Below are 26,028 nucleotides of genomic sequence, written 5' to 3' on the forward strand. Positions count from 1 at the left end.
GGGATGTACAATCAGGTTGATTTTGAACACAGTTATATTCCAAATGGCATCTGAGGAAAGATGAATAAAACAATTAAGGGCAAATAAAGCTCCTCTTTTTAGCCAACATTTTGCAAACTGCTTTTTATAAGGTATTAGTCAGTGTTCTTTAGAAAGAAGTTTACATACTAAAATGGAAATTTTTGATGTGCAGTAGAAAAACGAAAGTTTCAGAAATATTCTATAATTATTGAAACTAATGGTTACAGCGAACATAATTCATTATTAATGTATTGTAGACATTGAAGGTGTAGACATCAAGAGATCACTTAACCTGTCTCCCTTAAACCTTATCAATTGAGACTGGTCTGAGAGAGGGTTAGCTAGAGTTATAAAAAAATATAAAAGGATAGTTATAGATCATTGGATGTATCGAAATCGTCAAGAAACAGACAATTCAGAACTTCCTGGTTTGAATTCTGCCTCCACCTCTTGGGCAAGATTCTTAATTCACCTAAATTTTTTTAATTTGAACAATGAGAACAAAAATATGTATTATATTATTGTACAGAGGAAAAGGGATCTATATAAATGATGAAGAAAACTGCTTGGAAATTAGTAAGAAATCAATAAACACATACATGTGAATATATATTCTCACTTATACTGCATGTATTTTATTCCATAGATTGCTCATCTGAGTATTTATTATAAGCGTATATGTTACCTGTATTATTATTATCCACAGTTCTGAGGTTATGAAGGGAAGGAAATATCATTATAAAAGAATGTTTACTAATATAACTCTTATAAGACTGATCATTCAAAATTTGCTGTCTATTTAAAACTTTAGGAATACACCACCAATTCTTTGTAAAGATGAACTGTAAATCTTGAACAAGTTGTAGGATTTCTTACAGTTAATGAAATGATGTTGGATAAAATGTTCAAATTACAGTTGATATCGTTTGCAAATGAAGATCTTATTTATACCAGTTAATATATATGGAGAATATCGGAAAAATATGATGGCAATAGATGGCTATTAAAGGATCAAGAAAGAATATTGATAAAATTAATTAAACCCTTTAATATTCTTCAAATGACTATTTTTTTAAAAATTAGTGTTTATTGGGGTGACAATGGTTAGTAACATACATAGGTTTCAGGTGTACCATTCTGCATTACATCGTCTGTATATCACATTGTGTGCTCACCATGCAGAGTCAGTTCTCCTTCCATCACCATATATTTGATCCCTTTCACCCTCTCTTATTTGTAATTATGCTCAAATTATCCTCAAATCAAAGACAAAGTGAACGATGTCATATAGCACTTAGGATGATTTAGTTGAAACATACTACGTATATGTCCTCAAATCGATATTTGTATTTCTTCTTTATTCTGACTTAGCACTGAAAATTGAATTTTTCAAAATACAAAGTTAAATAAACTTATTTTTATAATTCTTATATTGTTTTTGAGATAGATTCTCAGAAATACCTTTTGTTTTTCATTATTTATTAGGAAACATTTGGTACCCACGAGTGACTTTTCAAATTTTCTGATACAAATTATACTCTGGTAGGAAAGACCTTCAAAATTTTTGAACTCAGCTTAGAAAATGTTAACAAGTAGTATGGCCAATCTCATGAATGGAAAACTATGGCAGCATTTTGCATTCACTGTTTAAATGGCTGCGTCTAAATTCATTGATTCATAATCATATAACAAACATTTATGAAGTGCCAACTGCCGTGTATAATGGAACTAAGTGCAGTAATGGGGAAATAAGAATAAATAAAGTACAGTGCTGCACTGGTGGCATTTTATAGCATGCAGGGGAGATTGACGTATAAATTATACTTTGATTCAAGCTATCAGAAGAAATGCACAAATTACCATGTGAGCAATAAAGGAGGATGACTTTTTTATGATCCAAGAAACAATGTTCTCTTATATAATTCAAAGAGCCTACCCCTGCCCCATGGTTAACTCCATACACAATGTATGCCATTAATTTATTTATTCAACAAACACTTCGGGCATCTTTTTACATGCAGGGAACATGCACATGGAAACTGATTACAATATAGTATAAGAAGTTCACGAATATAGGCAACTAATTAACTCTGCCTGAGGCAGGGGAAAGAGGACTCAGAGAGGAGGCAGAGGTGACTATTCCATGGTATCTGGAAGAAGAAGTAGTTTTCCATACGAGAGGTACAGGGCTGGAGAACAGACAGGGTATCCTGAGCCAATAGGTAGTGAGTGACATGCGCAAAGAAAGGGTGTGGAAGCTCAAGTGTTTAGGAAAGTTTTATCATACCTAAAAAAAAAAAAAAAAAAAAAATGACTTTCAAGAAAGTTACCTAAGCAAAATCTGTACCTTCCTGTCCCTGCCCAACTTAGACATCCCAAATTAAAGATGAGCTAGAGATTTGTTATATACACAGTGATCTGTTTATTCTGAAGTACACATTTTAAAAAAATAGCACAAAATGAACGATATTATTTTTTATTTTGTAATTGAGGTATAACTTACATAAAACTAAGATTAAGTGTTCGGCTCCATGATTTTTTTTTGATGTGTATATACCCACTCATGTAACCACCGACCCCATCATGTACACAAATTTTCAGCACGCCCCTTCCTTATCCTCCCTCTCCCATTCACTGCCCACTTACCCAGTGTAATCATTAGTCTGAGTTCTATCATCTCAAATTACTTTTGGCTTTTTATGAAGTTCATTTAAATAAAATCATATGGCATCTATTCAGTAGTGTCTGGCTTCTTTCAATCAAAATATATTTGGTAAGTCATCTTTGTTGTGGCATAGATCAGTATTATCCGTATTTTTTTTTCTTTTTCATTTAATTTGTGCTATATTCCATTTGGTGAATATACCACAATCTGTTTATCTTATTTCACATTGATGCACATTTAGGTTATTTCCACTTTGGTGCTATTAGGAATAAGGCTGCTGTGAATATCTTTATAGAGGACGTTAGCATACATTTCTGTTGGGCGTATACCCAGAAATGAAATCCTGGACCATGTTTAGCTCAAGTGGTATTTAAATGTCGTGATTTTGTAAATTAAAATTTTGTTATAGAAAAATAATGCTGATGGTAACTATTCATTTGCTAGTGCTGCCGTAACAAAATATCAAACGAGGGTGGCCTAGAGAACAGAAATTTGTTTTCTCATCGTTCTGAAGGCTGGAAGTTCAAGATCAGGGTGTAAGCCAGTTCAGTTTCTTCTGAGGCTTCTCCCATTAGCTTGCATCAGCCTGCCTTCTCTCTGACATGTGGTCTTTTCTCTGTGCCTGGTGACTCTGTGTCCTAATCTCCTTTTATTATAAGGACACCAGTCAGATTGAATTAGGGTCCATCCTAATGGTCTCACTGTAACTTAATTACCTCTTTAAAGTCTCTATTTACAAATGAAGTAACATTTTGATGTGGTTGGGGTTAAGGCTTCCACCTATAATTTTTTTTTTGGTTGGGGGGGTCGGGGGAAGGGACACAATTCAGCCCCTAAACGTAGCTTAGTCAGATTCTCTGAGTGCAAAGTAGTTGTTTTTCTTTTAATTTCTAAAAATCATTTGACTCCTAAAAGAATAATTCCATGAACATTAATCCATAAAACTAAATAGATATGATAATTCTGTAAATACTTTCAGAGAATAACTTAAGCGCAGTGAGTATTTGGCGAAGTGTTGACCTAACTCCCTATCTACCAATAAGAGAATTTCCTCAGATATATTTATCTATAAAGAACTGTTTTCAATTATAAAGAACTTTTAGTTGGCATCAAATGATTATATATATTCTGCCAAAGGAAAGCATAGGCATTGTTTTATTTTCTACAAAATAGAGTTAAGAAAAACAATATTTTCTAATTTAAAGAGAAAAATGGAAAGGTTAAGTAAATGAACCTTATACATGGTGTACATACCTTATTTCATCTTAATTTTCTCAATACTCAGTAATATAAGTATTATTATCTTAATTTTACACAGGTGACAACTGAGGACCAGATTGGCCAAGTAGCCAAAGCTCGGGTGGTGACATCTTTGACTGTAAGTCAAGGAATCTTTTCATATTATCTAAGTTTTAATTCAAGTGTGTATTTCCGTAACATAATGCCTCCCGTCCATACCCAGTAGACCATATACTTACCATTCATTTATTTCCACTATTTATCCAAGCAAAACATATGTATTCACTTCCTTATGCCAGAGCGTGTACTGTGTTGTGACAATATAAGCGTGAGTAAGATAGAAAAGGTTCCTGTCTTTATAGAGCTTATAGTCTAGCATGGAGTTCCACAATTTTAGAGAGCCCATATAGTCAATAAATCTGTGTTGCAACCAAATAACTGTATTATCTTCTTATAATTGAATTTAAATTACATTCTGGCCCCTAATTAATTAGTGGAAGCATTTTCTCTGAGGATTTGTCCAAATTTTTGAGAATGCTTGGTGTGCCAGCCCAGACATAATGGTCACCATCACCTGTATGGTGGCTGTGGTGGTGATGGTAGAGATATTTTATGGTGTATTCATGCCTTCCATTTGCTGAAACATCCTCAGTAGTTTCCCCTCAGCCCCATTCTTTGTGTATTTCTGCTTTATAGTCATGAGCTGTTTAACAAAAGGGATGTGGTCTGAGAAACAGGTCGTTACGTGATTTCGTCGTTATCATGCGATCACAGAGTGCGTTTACACATACCTGGATGGGACAGCCTGTACACACCTAGGCTGTGTGGTACAGGCTTTTGCTCTGTGGGGGAGGGAAATAATTTTCCCTGTACCGTTCTGGGTTCTTGGCTGAGACAATCTTGTAATAAAAGACAGGTTATTAGGAGAAACACAAGAGACCTAGAAAGTTTCCTGAGCCCCTAAATTTCCAAAGCTCTTAAATTTCCCCAACATTCGTGCTGTTCCGATTGCCTACGCACCCTTCGCCCTGGGACCCAACGAGGTCTGAGCTGTCTTGTTACCTCTCCACTTCCTAGTCTCACTGTTTCCTGTCTGGAAGAACTTTCTATAGTCAGGCGCACTTGGGTGGGGTGTGATGATGCTTGAGTTAACTCATTATATAATTCCTAAGTGGAACACTCTCTTCGTTAATATATTAAAATACCGTCCCCATAGTAAAACTCATCATGACACTTGAAGAAGTATTCATTGTAGAACGAAGCTGACCTGGGTGGGAAGCTTCAGGGAGAATCCAGGGAGATTCACGGGAATTGAATTTAGAACATAGATCTAAAGGGTACATAGGAATCAACTGGGTAGAAGGGTTGCATGTATACAAGATTGTCCTAAGGTAGGAAGGAGGCTAGGCTGGTGACTTTGGAAGGCCAAAGTGTGACTGGAGGCAAAAAAAAAAAAGGGGTGGGGGCAGCATTGTTAGAGACGAAGCCACAGAGGAAGGCAATGGCAATATCACGCAGGACCCTAGCGGGTGTGTTACGGATATTCGGGCTTTGCCCTAAAAGTAATTGAAAATGGTTACTGGTGTTAATTAGGAAAGGGACCTAAACAGATGTGATTTTCTAAATGATCCTTAAATCAGAATGAGTTCAAGGAGATCCGAGCAGACGCTGCAAGCCAGAGGCCATTTGTACAACTAGTTGCTTTCCAACAACAACCAACACACGACCAGTGGCGCTGTGGTTAGCTGAGATCTGAGTGCATTCCAGGGACCACACACTAGGTCTCTTCATAGATTATCCCACTGGCTCTTCACAGGGCCACCAGCCTCATTGTCAACGGGAGGACAATGAAAGAGAGATTCTAGAAATCAGACCCAATCCGCAGCCAGAGTTCACATCCTCAGCAAGTGCACTCTTTTGTTTTCGGTACAAGAAAACCCCTAAAACTTACCTTTACTTTCTCATACCCTGTAATCAAGAGAAGATATGTGTAAGATGGCTGTGAAGAATTAAAAATAGAAGCTATGAAAAACATAATTTGTCTTCATGTAACTATAAAAACATCTAGAATGTAAACCTAGTTAGACCTAATAGAAAATTAACTTGACCTTGGCAAGCTTAACTTTTTGCTATTTTATCTATACTTTTATACCTGTATTAGTATGATCTATCATTGTAATAGAGAATGTCTGCTAATAGCTAATATTTCATTTGAATTTGAGGATTTTGTTTATTTATGTATTAATTCCATTAATTTATTTTGAGAATCCTACTATATACAATATTAAAAAACAATCATATTCCCCATGTTATATTGAAGATATACTTTTCACACAATCCCTGTATCACTCTACTTATAATTTCCAATCTCATTTAGTGCAGGTTAAAGGTGTAGCTTCCTTCCAAGATAAAATAAATAGAATACCACAGGAAATCTAACATTTTGTGAGTAAAATGATTCTTCATCATAAATGCCTTGTATTGTAAAATATTTAGAAGTACCAGAATACACCATTTTACCATTTTTAACTACAATCCATAAACACAGGATGTGGGATCTCAGAGGTGTTCTTGTTTAATATCAACAATTGAAAAGTGAACCACAACATCTGCTGTTTGTGAATTTTCTCCCCAGGATGTCTATTTCAGTTTTCAAACCAGGTTGTGTAGGGATTGGAATTTTCCTTTTAAGATGTAGCCTGTTTCCTCCCTTTTCATTTTGGACTGGGTGATGCTATGAATTTATATTTGACTATGAGAAAGTACTGGAAAGAAAAATTTAAAAATACATGGAGAGAAGTTAATAATAGAGTTTTGTAAAACCCTTTACTAAAAGCCAAGTATTTTACAATTGATTTAATAGTTCTAGTAGCAATCCAACTGTCTAGCATAGTAACTCAATTTCTGGAATTGTTCTTAATTCAATTTTCACACACACGCACACACAAACACACACCATCAGAGCTTGTCTATAAAAAAGATGTAAAAATATGCACATGGAAAAAACATACGATAACACACACAATTAATAAATGAAAACATTGTGTCATAGTTGTATGAGGTCATTTTATATTTTTGATACAAATAATATAATACTCCATGTCCTCTCCAGTCTTATGCCCCAGAAGCAATAATTATAATCTCATTTGAGGCCAATCATACTTTTACATTTTAGTAAATATAATGATCACAACCTATATCTTTAATATGTATAATATTTATGATTTTTAGCTGACATAAATGATTTCAAAACTGTATAAAATGTTCTGTACTTTGCTTACTCATCTCAATTTTATGTCTGAGATCAAAGTTGATATGCATAGTTTTGGTTTCTTCGTTTTGACTGCTATATAATATTCCATTGTTTGGTTATGCTAACGTGTATTCTCCCATTTCTCTTCTGATGGATGTTCATTTGCCATGTTTCAGTGAAAATACTTGTGTATGTCTTTTTGAGGCTATCTAATCATTATTCTTTATAACATTTTCTTATGATATACCCATAAGCGTGAATTTTAAGTCATACGGCATACACATTTTCAAAAACAATACATAATAATAAATTGTTCAGAGTCGTTATGTTCGTCCTGTAAATTCCCCTTTTCGTTATTTGTCAGTATCTTACTATTTTTTCTTGAAAATGCATTGTCCAGTGTGTCTATTTAGCTTTCTTTATATATATGAATCTGAAAAATATAAAAATAAGAAATTGATAAAGAATATATTTAGCTTTGTAATAAGAACTTACTGCATTCACTTGAGTGTACTCACCCAGCGTAATTTGTAATACAATCAATATGCTAATGAGTCCCACATCCAGATTTCAACTCTAGGTCTCCCCATTCATTTCAGACTTAAATAAACAATTGACTACCGGACTGTTCAACTTGAAAGGCTGATAGCCATCCCGAACTTAACTTGTTCAAGTCAGAGTTCAGACTTCGTGTCCCCAAGCTTACTTCTTGAACAGTTTTCTCCATGACAGTCAGTGAGAACCCCCACCTTCCAACCTTATCTCCTGCCATGATTAACTCTGGTTTTTCTCTAACATTCTGCATAAAATCAGTCACCCAGCCTTCTTGGCTCTACTTTCAAAATACCACACATTTAATATTCCACCACTTTTTTAATATCTCCACCATCACCACGGTCACAATCCACGGTTGAAAAAACCATCACCTCTTCCCTGATTGTCACAGTGGCTTCCTAAGTTGCCTTGCTGCCTCCGTCCTCGCCCACTTATCAGTCTAGTCTCAAAATAGTGGTGATCTGCTTAAACATAATCCACATCTTGTCATTCATCGCTCAAAGCCCTCTTCTCACTCTAATTAAAGCCGAAAACTAGGCAGGGTGCTAAAGGTCTCCTCTGAATTTGGCTCTGTTACCTCCCAGGCCCCTGCTGCTAGAACTTCCCACCTTCATTCATGCAGTTACAGCCACCATCCCCTCTTCACCGTTTGAAGAACACAGCATCATTCTCATGGGCTACCAAGAGGCCTGGACACTCTCCCTCAGCTTTCTGCAGTATCCACTCCCATGTGCCACTTCGGTCTTTCCTCAAAGCCACGTCAGAGATGCTTTGGAGCCTTTGTATCTGACATTTCAACAACCTTCCCACACAACACACCAACACATATATTCTTCTTCCCCGAGTTACCTTTTTCTCTTTAACACTTATCAACAGATAATATGTGTTACACTTCAACCCCCCCTCCCCCCCCCGCCTCAGTCCACAACAGGCACAGTCAGTAAATATTTCTTGATTTCAGGAAACATGTATTCTAGTGACTGTTACAGGTTTACCATAAGCTACAAGCCATGTAACATATACATTTATAATATATGAATTAAAAAGAATGTACCTGTTGATACAGATTTACTTTGGAAATGAGTTTCTGAAGTAATGTCTTTATATTAGGTTGGTGCAAAAGTAATTGCAGTTTAAAAGGTTGAAAACAGTTGCAAACACTGCAGTTACTTTTGCACCAACCTAATAGTATCTCTGAAGCATGATTTTTAACCCAATTGCCATTGACTTAAATAAGCATCAGATTTTTGTCACTTTTTTCTCATTTTACATTGTTGCTAAAAGATGATACAGCCATCTTCCTGTTTGAATATAGTGAAATGCTTTGCATACAAAAGTAAATATTTAACTATATAACCATTTGTATCTTTTCAAAATGCTATTAGACACTATCCAACTATATCAAGTGATTGTTTGATATATTAGGCAACGGATATTGTTCTCATGTAAATAAGACATGTTACTACAGTTCCTTTGCTTTCTGTAAAAAAGAATGTTTATTCAAACACCTTTTTCTTTCTGTGTACATGATGCAAATTTGACAATACAGCCATTTTTCCTGAGATAAAAATATTCACAATGAAATGCATATATTCTCAAGCCCTTAAATGCATCCAGAAAATTCAGAACACATTACTGAGCAATGGATGCAAGTTGAATTTATTTGAAAATGAAATCACTTAAAATACCTGCTCTGAAACCATCATTAGAGCATAGTAAGCTGTGGTCTTAGGCTCACTTTTGCTCACAGTACGTAACTCATTATAAATTTACCCATATTTTCTTTAATTTAATAGCATTTACTCTTCCCCATCATCTCCTGCCTTTAAAATAAGTGAACCAAAAACTTTTGATTATGATCTTGCAGCCATAGAACACTTGGAAAATATAATCACAATTTAAAATTAACTCTTTGTCTTTAGGTTGAAAAAAAAATGCTTTGAATTGCATATCTCCTCTTAACCACAGGTGATATTTCATAAGTTTAAAGTACAGTTTCAAAAAAAGGGTACTTTCAAATAATTTTCCATGCCTTCATTCAGCAGGTAACCCAAACCTTCCTAATCCCCAAATGCTGCACTTCAAAGTTATGCTCAGGAAAAAAATATTGAAAAGAACAGCCTCTCTTTCCAGTTGATTTAAAACATCACTAGCTTATTTTCAGTACACATATGGAGTTACTTTTAAAAAGAAATCTTGGAATATTGCCAGGCTACATACAGGAAAGTCTTTTCTCCAGAGAGAGCTAAAATTCATTATCTGAGCTTTGGGACGCCCATGTTCCTTCAAAATTTGGACATATCTTTGTTCCTCCATGATTAGTGATAGGAGTTTGACTTAAAATAAGGGACTACTCAATGTGTAACTAGAGTCTGGAGACACCAAACGATTGTGTTATTTTGAATCAAAACTGATTAATAACCATACACTTATGTAAAATATTCAATGATAGTTTTACAATAAATTACAGAGTATTTTTTAAAAACAAATTATTTACAAAAATATAACATTCATTATGTGTTTATCAGTAATATAGATGAAAGTTAAATTTTGGAGCCTTTATCTTCTTTCTCTCCTCATTAAATGGTAGGCTTTTCTTATTTAAATCCCTCTGAATTTTTCTTTGTAGGAGAATAGGGCAATACAATTCTTCCATTATTGTTGGTGAGCATTTCATGATAATAAATGTTGCAAACAACTAGATCTAATTTTGATGGATAAAATAAACCTATCAAAGTGGGCAACAGTGTTACAAATTAAGAGTAAAAAAACAATGAAATCAACATATTAATTAGTAATAGTCTGTAACATTCTATTGTAAAATGTCACAAAGTACAAATTATTTTCTGGCTTGCTTATATATGTTTCCAGTGCATGTAACACATTTTAGTCCCCCCACCCCTTTTTTATTATTATTTTTTGAAATGGTAAAATCAGAATCCTCATAATTGATGAGCAGGAGCCTATCAATACAAAATAATTAATATATATATATATATTATATATATATATATATATATGACAAATTAAGCAGACCCAGAACATGTTCTCTCTAAGGTACACAATACTAACATGTGCAGTGCATCCATGAAATGAAAAGATGTGAAGAAGAACACGATTTTTAAAATATCAATCTTATACATAGAAAGTGCAACTAACTGCCTTTTGTTGTATGCTGAATAGAGAAGCAAAGGGACTAGTTTATCCCCATTTTTAACGACTCAGGAAAGAAATCTGAACAATTTCAGAAACTGCTTACATGAAGGAAGAGGAAGGTTTGGCAGTTCGGAAGGGCATTTCCTATGACACGTGAACATTATGTATTCTAGAGGTTTTTCACCACTTTGATTTTGTCCACAAGGCGGCCGGGACACTTCCTGTAGCTGCATAATTTGATAAGATCAGGTATTATGAAATTAATGACGAATTATTTCAAACAGAACCAAAGTGCAAGCTCTATGTAAAAGCGTAACGGTAGAGCCGGGCAGGATTGCTTCTGTAAAACGAATTAGAACCCATGAGCTGGAAGGCATCAGTGCTAAGTCCAGCATGTTTCAGTTCTGCAGCGATTGGACAAATGAGCCTGAGTCACTTGAGCGTCACAAATCCTAGGCCATAGTTTTATTTCCCGCCTTACCTTTTGTGCTGCTTCCAAGCACGCAGCTCCCGTGGATTCCAAAGGCAGCAGATGAGGGATACAGGGGAGAAAGGAGGGCTCTACCCCAGCGACTCGTGATCCCTCTACGGTCGCTGGCTTTGAAGGAATATGGAGACCTTGGCGTCTCAGCAGAAGGGAACCAGCTACTCATTTACATCCTCGTCCCAGGAGGCAGCACAAGCATTTGTCCAGTTTTCCATAGCAAGTGATTCCCCACGTCCAGGCAATCACACAATCACAGCAGTCTTCCTCCCTTATCCTCTGAGGACTCATAAAACCTAAATTAAACATAACTGTCCAAAGAATTATTTTCAGCTATGTTAACATTTCAAGAGGAAACAAATGGAATTTTAGATTTGAATAATTTTATAAAATTAAATATAATGTTTTATAACTTTTAAACATTAATTTAAATATATATATATATATATATATATATATATATATATATATATATATATATAATATGGGTCTAGGGTAAAGCTATATGGTATATTATGAAAACGTGTGTTTCTGATTCTAAAACTGTTAAAGCATTCTAAGTAATATTTCTTTCATGTTCCTTATACATAAATACCCTTTTTTCCTTTGAAGATATTCTTCATTTCCATTTAAATAGAATACACACACACACACACACACACACACACACACACACATTTAAAATCATCTAATTATAATGTTATAGTAATGTGTTTTGGTGTCCAGAATATTTTTAACCTACATAGTTTGGCCAAGATTGGTCAAAATGAATAAATACTTATAGTTTATAAACTATATTAATTAAAATATCACTTTCTTCAAAAGCAGTGGCAAAAAGCTATTGAAAGGAGTACATTAGGTGAGGAAACTTTAGATATATGTACTACATCTAGCTAATATTTATTGAAAACTTACAAAGTTTCAGTCACTATATTATTATTATATGCATAACTTCATTTAATCATTGCAACAGCCCTGCGTTAAGCATCATTTTGCAGATATGGGAACAGAATTACAGAGGGTAAGTAAATTACTCAAGACTACAGAAAGGGCAAAGTTGAAACTTGGACCCAGACCATTGAGAATTCTGTTTTCGACTATGTTTTCTCACTTTTCTGTTCTGGTGACATCATGTTCTGGACTGGAAAAATTCTGAGGTATGATTTCAAGGTAGACAGGGTGTGTTTTAGGATTGTAGTTGTTCAGTACAAGCGTCCTTAATTGAATTTATAATATATGTCTTATTCTGAAACTTCAGTCTCTTATGTGTGTCAGCCGTGTACTTGGTGCAGAGGTGCCTAATGTGTGATCGTGGTCCTAACACAGCGAATATTCAAAAGCAGAGGTCGGCACACTTTTTCTGCAAAGGGCCAGATGGTAAAAATTTAAACTTTGGGGATCATACAGTCTCTCACGATGAATTGACTCTGTCATTTTTCGCATGAAATTTGCCACAGATAATCTGTAAATGAATGAGCGTGGCTCCAATAAATCTTTATTAAGGACTTGGAAATTTGAATTTCATATCATTTTCAGGTGTCAATAAATCTTATTCTTGTTGTCATATTTTTTTCAACAATTTAAAAATGTAAACATCCATCTCAGCTCCCAGCCGTACTGAAACAGACATTGGGCTAGATTTGCCCGGTGAACCCAGGCTGACCAGTGGCTCTTGCTGTTCTGTAGATATGGACGCCACTGGCCCCATGTGGCTGTTGAGCACTGAAATTTAGCTAGTCTAGATTGAGATGTGCTGAAAGTGTAAAATACACACCAGATTTTAGAGACTAAGTATAAACAATTTTAAGTGTCTCGTTTGTAATTTTTAAAGAATACGCATTTGATATGAGTTAAATATGTTATTCAAATTAGGTTCGTCTGTTTTTGTTTTTGTTCTCCCACCCCCACTTCTCTTAAGTCCTAGAAAATTTAAAATCACACATGTGTATCACATTATATTTCTATATGTTTCCAAAATGCTGCTTTAGAGGTAATAATATTTGGAGGTAAACAGATACCTACTACCTATTTGTAACCATTTAATGATTTATTAGATATTGAAGTAGAATAAAGGAGTCATTAGAGAAAAAACTTTGAAAACTGGATCAAGTTTCAAAAGTAGAATGAATATTTTCCAGACCAAAAAGAAATGAAGGCATTTGAGACACAGATATGTGTGTTACTAGTGTATGTCTGGGGAATTAAAAATTGTCCATTATTGTGAGAAAATAAAATGTAATAAGAAAAATGGCAAAAGTTGGTGATCTACCAGTTCAAGGTCAAGATCAAGAAGGGTTCTGTTTGCCATATCTGAGGATCTTTAATTTTCTCTGACACATGAAGTCACTGACAAGTGTCAGGGTGGATGGGCTTTGTAAAACCATCAGGAAACGTAATAGATTAGATCGTTTGAGGGCAGGAGTACTCAGAGGTACGTCTCATGTTTCTAGCTTGTGTCATTGGTGAACTATAATGTCACTTGATGACAAATAAATATAGCACTAGAAAATCATGTTTTCTGTGGTGTGTTTGTAGGTTTATTTACTTAGTTATTTGGTGAAGGGTGGGGTATGGGTGAGCTGAGACAGTGGGGGAAAAGTTCCACTGTAGGCACCTGGAAACGTAGCAGTCAAATAGTAGTAGTTTTTCTGGTATGTGGACATTTCAGCTTAAACCCAAACAGGACTAAGAAGGGTCATAGATTCAGATACTGAAAACTGCAAAATAACCAGTTGGGAGCCAACCACTTACCAAATGTGTGAGGGCTTTGACCAGCATGCTTTACACGTAGGTATCCTTGTGTAGCCCAGACATCCCCAGTGAAGGGGATTCAACACCTCTTGGATATAGAGGCATCTGTGACCATTAGAAAGTCATTTCTTTTCATCAAACTCAAAATCATGAACAATTCAGGACCTTTCCACAAGCTATGCCACCCCCACATTTAATTTCAGGAATCCTAATTAGCTACTTATATTTTCCAATAATTGCATGAATATATGAATGAGGTCAATGTTTGGTGATTAGATGCCCCCAAGGATAGAATTCTTTATTGGAGGAGTACTCAAAAAGTGTAAAGTTGTATATGCAAACTTTTTTCATTATGGGAAGCAAGTCAGAGGGCTCATGACCTCAGACGCCAATAGGACATCTCTGCCCGGCCTGTCCTGCAAGTTCTCCAAGCCTGACGTGCCAACACAAGAGTTTTCTCGTCTGCCTTTTCTGCAACCACTTTCTCATTCCCGAATTGTTTTCATAGTCTTCATTATCTCCTCAACACACATCTGACTTTTCAGTCTTTCTGGTGATCAACGTGTGGTCTTGAGGAAGGGTTTTCAATTTGTACTTGTCATATGTGGTGGTTTCTGTGGAGGGCAGTGGTTTCAAGGGCCAGGAAGTGGAGAGGGAAGGGAGGAGATCTACTTCAGTGAGTATGGCCCTTTTTATTTTATTTTCTGACGTATCAGTAAGATTTCCTTTGATGAAGTAGTTCCACTGTTTAGAAACATGACCAACTATGTCGGTGTGACTTCGAAATAGTTACCAGCTTAATTTTTCTTCTCTTTCATACCTCTTGCTATGAAGTTGTAACAGATGATAACATAGAAGATTCTGTGGGGAAAACAAAAGTATAAAGGATATGAAATGCAGAATATACTATGGGGACAATTATGAGTTTTGCAGTGCTAGGACCATGGGCCAGATCAGGGACATACGGTAGGGTGATAGTGGAGAGAGAGTTGCAAAGTCACATATTTGGAGACAAATGACCAATGCTGCTATTCCGCTCTCCAAAGTGGAGAGGGCTAAGGGTACTCCATCCTTATGCCCTGTAAGGTGACACCACAGGTCTGCGGAAACTGGGTGATGTGTACCTTCTACACCAGAGTGGGACCAGGGAGAATGAACTGGTGCCCAACTCACCCCTGCAAAAGCAGTAAAACAGAAATAGAGGCATTACTAGGCCCACTCTCCATCATTATGGCCTTCCTTGGAAGAGAGCCTGGGCCACAAAGAGCCTGCACAGGAAGCCAGGAGGGAGACCAGGTTAGAGCCAAGAGTGTTACAAAGTGTGTTCCCTGGTGATGACCTCTGATTTCCCACACACGCCCTCATTAGGGGAAAGACCACCTCAACCAACTCCAGGCTCAGGGGTGTGAAGCCACCAGAAAATAAAGACTTCTGTTCTGTCTCCAGCCTCTCCTGCCTCCTGCAATGGGGAACAGGAAAGAATGTGAAAGGGGAGAGTGGGTACCGAGTACCGTCTCCTTCCAGGAGGACACCCCCAATTATAGACCTTATCAGGGTTTAGAAGGGAGAGTAAACATCACGTTTGACTGAGAATAAAATGTGGATTAATATCCTGTACTGGGTACATTCTAATGGCTGAAATGAAGCTTTAATTTGGAACTTTAAATCATAGACTTTTACTGAAGAGTTAGCAGCAATTTCAGAGGAACTTTTTGTTTGGATCACAGCCCATAAGCTGTGTATTTAACACGCCATTTGTCTAAGGTTTGTGTCAGTCACACACACACTCGCTCCCTCATCCACCTCTCCAGTTCTGGAGAACATATTCTGCATTTCTGTTCTTTAAACCACTACCCTTCCTAGCTACTGTTTATTGACTTCAGAAAAGGTGTCAGTGGACCCCAAAGACCAGCTGTAGCGCCACTTCTCATGTGAAGGACCCCTACTTCCCAGACAGGCTTGGCCTCTATGTCGTCAGTGTTTACCTAAAGCTCAAGGCCTGGCTCTCTTCCCCCCCGAGTCCTACAGTTAGAATTCCCAAAGGAACGGTACAGGTTCCCTTCCCTCCAGGAGCTCCCAATTGAACTGTAGAGACTTGGGTAACGTGCAGAAGAGGCTCAGGAGAGGATACGGTTCACTGTTTCATTCTTTTTTTTTTTTTTTTTTTTTTAATTTCATTTCCCTATTTCCCAAAACCTGAGTAACAAAAACTGGCTCCAAAAATAAAGTGTATACTGTATGTCACTTCAGTTCATGGTGGTGGTTCTGATTGGAATAACGTTTCCCTCCTCTCTCATGACTCAAAAAGAAAAGTGTTGTGCTCAACTCCGCACAGCAGATGGGGAAAACAAATTAAGGCACTCCAAATATAGCTGGGAAATCCCTATCAATATTTCAAAACCAGATGTTCTTTAGCGCCAAACACCGTAAGATTGCAATAGCAATTATAATAATAACAATAATAGCAGCGTAAACTTTTATAGCAACCTTTGTTCAAGAGTTAAAGCACTTTGGTATGCAGTGATAAGCAAAATGTAAATCGAAAAGCGCATGAAATAATCCTTAATACTGATTGCGTATAATAATTAAATCTTTGTTTTCTTTCTTAATTTTGCATATTTGAAAATTATTTCATTGGATTTTCATACATTTATCCGATTTAAATTCAGCTATTTTAGAAACTCATGTGGTGTCCTGTTTTCCTGATTGAGAATAATAGTTTTCTGCCTAATATAATTGCACATATTTATTATGGTGTTTTTCCCTAAACCAAGGTTAATAAAAACAAAAATTTGTTCACACAGAAACGATAACAGGAATATCACAAAGTTAAAAGAACTCCCTATGTCAGTTTATCTTAGATTTTTCAGCTTAAGGCATTCCATTTTCTCAGGCTTTTACTGAGCTATTATTTGTGTGTCTTACAGTTTTGGTTTTGGTTTTCTTTTTTTTTTGTTTTGTTTTGCTTTTATTCACAGTGATATTTAGTGAAGTGTCCAAGCTTGCTCCACTTATAAGAGAAAAATCAGTTCCAGTTCTTAGTCTGGAAAATTCTGGACAACCAAATTATCTGAGATGCCAAAATTTCCAAACCATAAATAATAAATATTAGGAAGTTGATCTAGAAGTACTTTAATGTTTTCTTTATTAAACCCCCTAAGGTTGACTCTGGGCCTTAAAGTTAGAGGTAGAACATGGTGGAAGACACAGTATTTACAAATCTTCTTCAGAACATCTGTTTTCTAATTAATAATAAACATTGAACAAAAAGTTTAGGAACAGTATAATTAAATTATCAGGGAGGTACTGATTAGTGTTTGCAAAGAATTTCATAAATATTTTTGTTTATAAATATTATTAGAATTGAAACTGCTTAAGATGCTCCTGGAAATATCTTCAAAGACTTTTTAATAAGTTTTCATCTTTTTTGAATATGACTAATATGAAGTTATTAGAACTAATATAAAATGTGCTTTTATACAAAAATGAGATCTTCCTTTTTAATCTGAGCAGTGTTTAAAAGATTACTGTAAAAAAATTGTTGGTCTTTTTTTCATATCACATGCACACACACAAAACCCTACATACTAGTTTATTGCTAAAAAGATGTTGAACTTTTTAAAACTTCAGAAATATGCTTCCAAACTACATTCTAGATAAGTACCAATTTAGCAAGACCAACAACGAGTAAAGACTACTGAGAATTATTCTTTATAATCTAAGATGGACACTGAAGGTCTTCAGTTCAGGTGATAAAGTCATATAAGTAATTCCCTGAAGATATTATGGAATGATATTCAGTGTACTGCATCGTTACCTCCCAGGCCACATATTACAGTACAAAGAGCATATTCTTTGTACTTAGAATACTGAGACCATGAATGATAAAAGTTCTTTGAGCCTCAGTTTTCAAATCAATAAAACAGAGGTAATTAATACTTCCAAGGGTGTTGTAAGAATTGAACCTGATGATGTAAAAAAAGGAATCAATAAAGTAACTGACACATGTTGGAAAAAAATTAAAAGATGTTATGTCACATTGCTTGCCAGGGAATCGAAAAAGTTTTTGAATATTAAAATAGTATAAAGGAGATCATGGGAAACGTTGAAATATTATTAATAGATTACTTACTCTATTAATTCATTCATCACATATTTATTGAGCACCCAGTAGGCAGCATGTATAATTCTAGTTGCATGAGGTTTGAAGACGATATTGCCTGCCCTTCTGGATCTTATATTCCGGGAGAGGATTACAGTTACCTACTTTAAAGGGAAGCATTAAAAGGACTACACTAGGCATATTCATTGTGCATTTTTTAATCAAATTTTCTATTAGTGTTTTCGGTGTTCTCAGAGTATTCTTAGAATGTCAAAAGCAACTAACTACTTTGAAGCGTCAATTTACTTTTCATCTAGAATGTGAAAGAAAGAACTTGGAAACAAATACCTATGCCTATCTCTCCATGCCCTCCTCAAACTGAAACTAAAGAAACTTGGAACAATCATTGTAAAGTACCTCAGAAGTCAGCTTTTCATAAGCTCAATAATGTAAGTTGAAATACTGCTGCTCTGGAGGGCATTCCTGTAATACAATTTCTTTGACTTCTCTTTGAGAAAAAGAAACCTTTTTTTTTTTCTTCTTCTAAGGCACTTCATGTAGCACGTTAATTCAGCATTAATTATAGAACATGTCAAACTGCATTTCAGTCAAAGCTCCCTGTAAGTCTCCAGAGCTTTCCTAATGACAGTAATTATAGGTCATAAAAAGAGTCGTCTAAAATTAACATTTCTCTCATGTCTTGATCGGAAAATGTAAATGGCTGCACAGTACAGATGTTTTGATTAGTAAAATTTACACTTCCTTTTTCGTTTCAATGCCTGTCAAACTTCACAGTGTTAAACGGAACGTGCCGCATTTCTCATCTCTGAATAGATAAAGGTACATCAAAAACGGTGGGAGAACTTCTCAAAATGCTATACCTTATTATCTGGTGCTGCAATTAAACAAAAATAAGTCAACAGTTTCTTCAATACATGCAAGAATTCTTTGAAAAGATGAGCAAAATATATTTTTTGCTTTCCGAAAATTCCACCAAAAAAAAAATGGTTTAAAGAATTGCATTTGAGGCAAGCTTATAAAAATGATTTATTCGAATGTAGAAAAGCATCATGCCAACTTATATATTGATCTAAGTCTCCTGGTAAACCACATTTTATCATATACTATCCGAGAGAACACATAAAACCTGCTCTATTCTGAACTGTCAAAATTTACTTCCTAGAAAATGAGAATGGAAGCACTCTGGTTTAAACAATGTTAATATCATCAAACATCCAGGGAAATAGAACAAATTAAAAGAGAATCACTTCAAAGAATAAAAGGCCTACACCTTAAGTAATAATAAATCTAATACTTGACATTCATCTCCCTGGAAAATAAAATTAGATAAACTTTTGCAAGGGCATTCAGAACAGCCAATCCCGTTTATTAATAATTTCCTGTTTTCATATTGGAAGCTCATATTATCCGGGCTCAGCCACAGTAGACCTTTGCAGATATTTAATAAAGCTGCCATGTGTAAGCCTCTCTGATTACCTATAACCTTCCAGCTCTCACACACCCTGTGCTGTGGCTCCACAGAAGGACAGGCCGCTGTCACCTGCTATGATGTTTGACAGCTTCTTCTGCTACATGGAGCCGGCACAAAATTACTTTTTCCAAATCCATCCCTAGTTAATAACCAAAAGTAATAATAGCATTCAGCACGCATAATACTCAGAGAAAGTGACGTGAAGCAACAGAGGGAAGAGAAAAGATTAAAGAGCGATTATTCTGGAGGGGAGATCAAAAACGGAACCTTGTACCACACAACAGCGATTCCGTCATAACGCCACGCAGAGTTGTACCTGTCACACGACAAAATCCACACCGCAGGGCCGAGAGACAAGGAAGAGATTTCCTATTGTATTTACACGAGGGGTATGCTTATTCCAGTTGATACAGAGCAACACTGGAGAATTTTTCTTTCTCAATTATTCTTAGACATTCTCTTGGGAGCAAGAAATGACTTACCTCTAGTGGGAAATGTCTTGTTAATGGAAATGTATTGCTTTGACTTCACCTTATGGTTAGTAAAAATAATAAAGGTATTTTGCTTATAGAATAGACCAGACTAATCCTTATCCAAATTTACAAGCACACCAAATCCAATTCAACCTATTCTTTTAAAAGATGAAACACCAAATTAAAAATCTGAACCCTTGATTGAATAAAAATAAATAAATAAAAGATTTTTTTTTAATCATATAGGCAGGATCCAGTATATACATTTGTTTTCATTTAAAACAGGTGAATGAACTTGTTAGGGGGTTGAATGTGACTGACAATTAATGGGGGGGAAATGGATGACTCCTTCCTTCTTTCCTTGCTTCTTTCCTTCTTTCTTTCCTTCCTTCTTTCCTACCCTCCCTTCTTTCTCTTTGCATGTTTTCCCCCTTGCTTTCCTTCCTTCTTTTTTCCTACAACATTTTCCTGAAAGGCTTCATATACTTGACGCTTTCTCGGCAACTAGAACTAACTATATAGTACTTCTATATTCTGAATGGTCACAGATGGAAGAAAGTCATAATCAAGTTAAATATTTGATCAAAAAACAGAAGAACTACCTATCTGTGTTTACATTTCCTATGTCGACACAGATTACTGGTGTTTCTCACTGATAACGTGTGTTTTATGTATTGGACATAATGGGCTGCAAGGTGTGCCTCTGAATCCTTAAGTGTGTACCGAGACCACAAAAGCGGTTTTCTTTCCTGTGGTCAGCTTCTCCTGAGTCACATGAACTTATACCCAGGTGTTTATGACAGAAATGGGACCACGGTCTTTGACACCTCCCCTGTCTCTTGCCCCGTATCTGATTTTTCAGTCAGTGCTACTTTTAAATGGAGCCCACTTCAGCCAAAGCCACAATGATTACGCGCTTAGCCAGTACATAGATCTCAAAGACCTCCTGTTCACTCTAGACTAAAACTGGCGTTCCGTCCAGGGTAAATTTCTGAAATGCAGATATCATGTCTCTTCTCTTCCTCAAACTCTTCAGGACCTGTTTTGAGGATAGGGCAGAAACCTTACTATGACTGGGAGGAAATGTGTGATTTGACACCTGCCCACCTCTGCAGCCTTACCGCAGGTCACTCACCTGTGCTCACTACACCCTGGTCAGCTTGACCATCTGTCCTGCTTCTGGGCCTTTCTCATTGGCTGCTCCCTCTTTTGGGGAAATGTCCCGCCCCTAGGCCCCTGGTTTTCTCCTGCTCCCCTTCAGGATTCAGTTTAAATGTGACTGCTTTGGTGATGCTTTCTGTGGCAGTCCAGTCTAGCCCCCTGCTCCTCCCCTAGGACCCATTTCATAGACCAGGGCATGTTTCCTTCACCACAATAGTTACATCTCAGAGTCAGTATCGTGTTCGTTCATCTCATGCGCGTCTGTCAGCGGGACAAGGGCAGGGAGAAGTCTTGCTCACCTCTATGTCCACAGTGCCTACTCCAGGGCCTGGCACCCAGGAGTAATGAGTTCACGGGATGTATGTATTTTCTCCCACCAAACAGATACTCATTGCACAGCTCTCAAATCAACTAATTATTGTACAGTAGTGTTTGTGCCTAATGTCTCCCTTAGGTCGGATTCCCTAGAAATGGGCCTGGGACAGGATATGTACGTAAGTGATTCATTAAGAAGTGTTGCGAAGAGAGACCAGTGAGGAATTAGGAGGAACAGCAGAAAGATGGGGGAAGAAAAACAAGCAAGGTAGTGATTTCAGGCCAACTCCCCTCCAGAGCCAGGGGAGCTTCTGTGGAGTGATGTGAATTCAGCCGCTTCCAGTTCTCTGCGAGTGTGTAGAAAGTGACTCAGCAGGAGAGCCTTTCTCCATAGAAGAGGAGAGTGTGGGCTGTTGGTAGCAAAGATACGTGGAGCCAAGAAAGGGGCAGAGAAATGGCAAAAGACATTTGAACCATAGCATCAGTAGTAGCTGCCATTGTGTGTAAATGTTTACTATACTCCTGGATTTATTTTTTTTTAAGATATGAACTGGGATGTCATTACTTTGATGGAAAGTGAATCACATAAGCTCTGATAAACTTTCTTAAAACCTATCTTATCATCTTGCCCCTTAAAATGTCTTCCCCCTCTTTGAGGGGAAATCGTGTTGATTTCCTATAATTTTTTATAAACATTGAAGCAAGAGTTTAAAACAGTATCCTTGAAGACTGTTACCACAACCTGAGTTCCGTTTGTGACCTCAGGAGCAATGCCAGATCCTGATGGTGCAGATTCAAAGTAATATTCAGACGGGGGTCAAATATATGGTGATAGAAGGAAAACTGACTCTGCGTGGTGAACACACAGTGTGATATATAGATGATATAATACAGACTTGTACACCTGAAATCTATGTAATTTTACTAACCATTGTCACCCCAATAAATTTAATAAAATTAAAAAAGTAATACTCAATTATGTTGTGTTTCAATCAACATTTAGGATTTAGAACAAATCTGATATACCATGCCCCTGTATGCCATATTTTTCTTAAGTTGAGAAATCCACAGAGGTCCATTAAACTTGACTCACTACCCTAGGGATGAAATGGGTTTTGGTTAGTTTAACAGAATATTTCTAATGGATAACACCTATTAGGGACATGCCATTCTGTACCAAATAGCACAAGAGAAACTTTCTGAACAAAGAAATGAAACTCAAGAATAAACTAACTATTCAAAGGAGAATTCAAAGATTCCAAAACTTAATTTCTAATTAATATAAGCTGGGATATCCTATAACATCTGAAATCAGGGAACTTGAAGAGTTTTGCTTAGGTTCCAACCTTAATTACTTTCTATACTTTATTACATTAATGCTGTTATATCGAAGGCGGTTGAGTCATGGTTTTTAAATCTCATTCTGCACATAACAAGTACAGTAGCATTCTGAGATTTTAGAGTATTATGAAGAACCGCTATCACTGCTTTTTGTCCATTAAATGTAGAAAACCAGGTTTGTAGATAAGGGAGAGAAACTGCCTGTTGGATGTCCGTTTATCGATATCTTTATCCGAAGTAAACAGTAGCAACTGAAAACTGGAAGCATCATATACCAGTGTTGGGTTTAGTGAACTATTCACTTTTGACCTCCCTCTGGTAAGAAGCGAAAAGGAAGGGTATGCTGGGTAAATTTTGTGATTGGCATTCACTTTTCTGTCTTCCATTTTTATTTATCCATTTCTTGGTTGGGAAGAAAGCCACTCACCCTCAGTTTCATAAAATTTAAGTTACATACCAAATTTTAGTTTGAGGAACACAAACCTGCATTTCTTGTATTCTTGCGAAATACTGTATACTGTGTCTAGAAGATGCAATAATGCATAAGACAGACTGTCTTCAAGAAGATCACTGCCTCCCAAGCCAGATAATTGTAATACAATGTGCTGAAAATTATGAGGTGTTTGCTACTGCACATAGAAGAGATGAGCTTGTATCAGGGATTTACGAAAGATTTGAAAAGTTTCTAGCACCTTCCCACCCCTACCCCCTTCCCACCCCCAAAGGAAGACAAAGGTATTACTCACAACAGACTGAATACTGTAACCAACAACTTCAAAATTTCAATGCTTAACGTGATAAAGTCTATTTATCTCTTATAAAACCTCAATCCTTATGTCCCCGAATGGGCAGTCCTGAAGGCTGGTGACTCATGGACGTGACTCACTCCAAATTGTCTCCAGAACTCCCTGGGGTCTTAGAGTCATTTATTTTCAGTCAATGCATGGGGAAAATGAGAGTAGAATAGCACAGGGGAGGTTTTTATGGGTCAGACTTGGAGGTGACATGAATAATTTCAGCTCATATTCAGTAGGCCAGAAATCTGTCCATGGCCATTCCTAACTACAAAGGAGGCTACCGGAGAGAAACAATGGGTACGATGCACAACTAGTCTCACTCTGCCACATTTCTTTCTTTAGCCACCAAATACCCATTCGAACCTTTTCTCCTGTGTGGAGAATGCAGTCAGCTCCTCCCTAAGAGAAACAGCCTCAACCCCCAACCAGTCGAAATCCAAGATCTGTGAGAGGAGGCATTGTCCCAGCCACCAAGTGTCCCCTCGTGGTCTTTCAACACATGAACTAAAAAGTCTAATTGTTTTCAATACAACTTTAAGGAGACACAAGATAGCTGCCTGCTTAGAGATAGAATAAAAATGTAATAAAAAATAAAACACTGAGTCACTGGATTATCACAAAGGTAAAATCGTGCCAGGTAGAGTTAGGAAGGAAGGAAAGAATGGAGGAAGGGAGGGAGGGAAAGAGGGAAGAAGGGGAGGGAAGGAGGGAGGGAGGGAGGAAAGAAGGAAGGAAGGAAGGAAGGAAGGAAAGAAGGGATTGAGAACACCATTTTTACTGTTAAGGATTTACATCTCAAACTAATGATGACAATTATTTATATTAGATGGTAGGCTAATAACTGTACTTTATTTCCTTTAAATTCTCGTAGCAACCATGTGAGTTGGTATTACCATTACTTTCATTTTACTGATGAAAAAACTTAATTTCAGAAACTTTAAGCAACTTGTCTCAGTTCACACAGATACTAATTAGTTGGGGTTTGATCTGAATCGTCTGAATCAAGTCTTATCTATTATATAGTACCTTTCATAATATAATTTAAGTAGCTAAAGGGCCATTTGGTTTGTCACTTAATTATTATTACAAATTGCATATCAGTGGAAGATTCATTAAACATTCAGAACAACCTAAGGACAGTAACCACTGTAATATATATTTTAGGATTTTGAAAGTGTCTACAAATAATATAATCCTACTTAAAACAAAACCATTTAACTCTGAACCCACCAATTCATGAAATCTCAATACATTTGAACAACGGTTTCAAATTTTGAATATGTGAATAGCTTAGATGCCTTAGGCCTCAGTTTCCATTACTATAGCATTGCTATGAAAATATAACTAATCAATACCTAATTTTAAGATTTATTTTCGTGAGATGTTGCATATAATGAATAGGCTCATCATTGTTCACCTTAAATTTATCTAATTAAAGTGAAGACATTGCTCTTCTTTCATAATTTTCCCATATAAATATGAATAGCATTTCTGAATCAATGTTAATGTAGAGGTACATATTGCTTTCAATGTAAAGAATCATGCAAATTTTCTAGTTTTAAATGATAATTAAGGCAATGCATTCAAACAATTTGATGTATTACTTGGTTTTGTAGAATACCATTTCACCACGGTGAAAATGGGTTGCTGAAAAAGACTTTCTGCCAGGTATTTTTCAGAAAGAGTATTTACATAGGCAAAATAGTTTTTTATAGCAGTTGCATTTTTTAAATAAGAAAGAAGAAATATCCTTTAACTTTACCATTCTCAGGAAGAATTATGCTCACTGTTTTATAACACTTTTGTTCAATAGAGTGCATTATTTTTTCAATAAGCAGACTTTCCCACTCAACTTCCAGTGATATCTGAAAAACATAATTACAGTTCAGCTATCACACATATTAATTTTCATTTTTTCAGAATAATGCACACAGTTCCAATAATGCTTCTTGCTAATATATGCTCTCTCAGTAATGCATTAATACAGTGGGATAGCAGCTTTTTCTTGGACTTTGAATTTGTGATTTTAAGAAGGCAAATATAGCAATTAAGAACCCAAAGAAATCCCTCATCAAATTAGAATCAGCTGGCAAATTTGGACCTGAGCTAATTAACTGTGCTCTTAAGAATTTTTCTGAGAAATGAACTCAATTTAAACTTAAATTAATTAAATTAAAATATATTCTAAAATCCGATAGATCAAAACCCATTAATTTTAGTTTA

The 26,028-nt window shown here is 36.2% G+C and overlaps 2 long non-coding RNA genes across 3 annotated transcripts in view; one reads left to right on the forward strand and one right to left on the reverse strand.

Moving 5' to 3' along the window:
- The window catches only part of LOC109444085 (uncharacterized), an 816,445-nt gene that overhangs the window by 714,179 nt on the left and 76,238 nt on the right, over positions 1 to 26,028 (forward strand). Inside the window, exon 10 of the long non-coding RNA XR_002136786.2 lies at positions 4,005 to 4,064. This is a non-coding gene — a long non-coding RNA (uncharacterized LOC109444085). The remainder of the gene's footprint in view (positions 1 to 4,004; positions 4,065 to 26,028) is intronic.
- The window catches only part of LOC141568604 (uncharacterized), a 44,582-nt gene continuing 29,332 nt past the window's right edge, over positions 10,779 to 26,028 (reverse strand). For both annotated transcript variants that reach the window (XR_012491773.1, XR_012491772.1), the window contains 2 exons: positions 14,125 to 14,985; positions 10,779 to 11,684 (listed from right to left, as the gene is read on the reverse strand). This is a non-coding gene — a long non-coding RNA (uncharacterized LOC141568604). The remainder of the gene's footprint in view (positions 11,685 to 14,124; positions 14,986 to 26,028) is intronic.

This window comes from Rhinolophus sinicus, linkage group LG14, assembly GCF_036562045.2.
Source record: "Rhinolophus sinicus isolate RSC01 linkage group LG14, ASM3656204v1, whole genome shotgun sequence".
Classification (NCBI taxonomy): domain Eukaryota; kingdom Metazoa; phylum Chordata; class Mammalia; order Chiroptera; family Rhinolophidae; genus Rhinolophus; species Rhinolophus sinicus.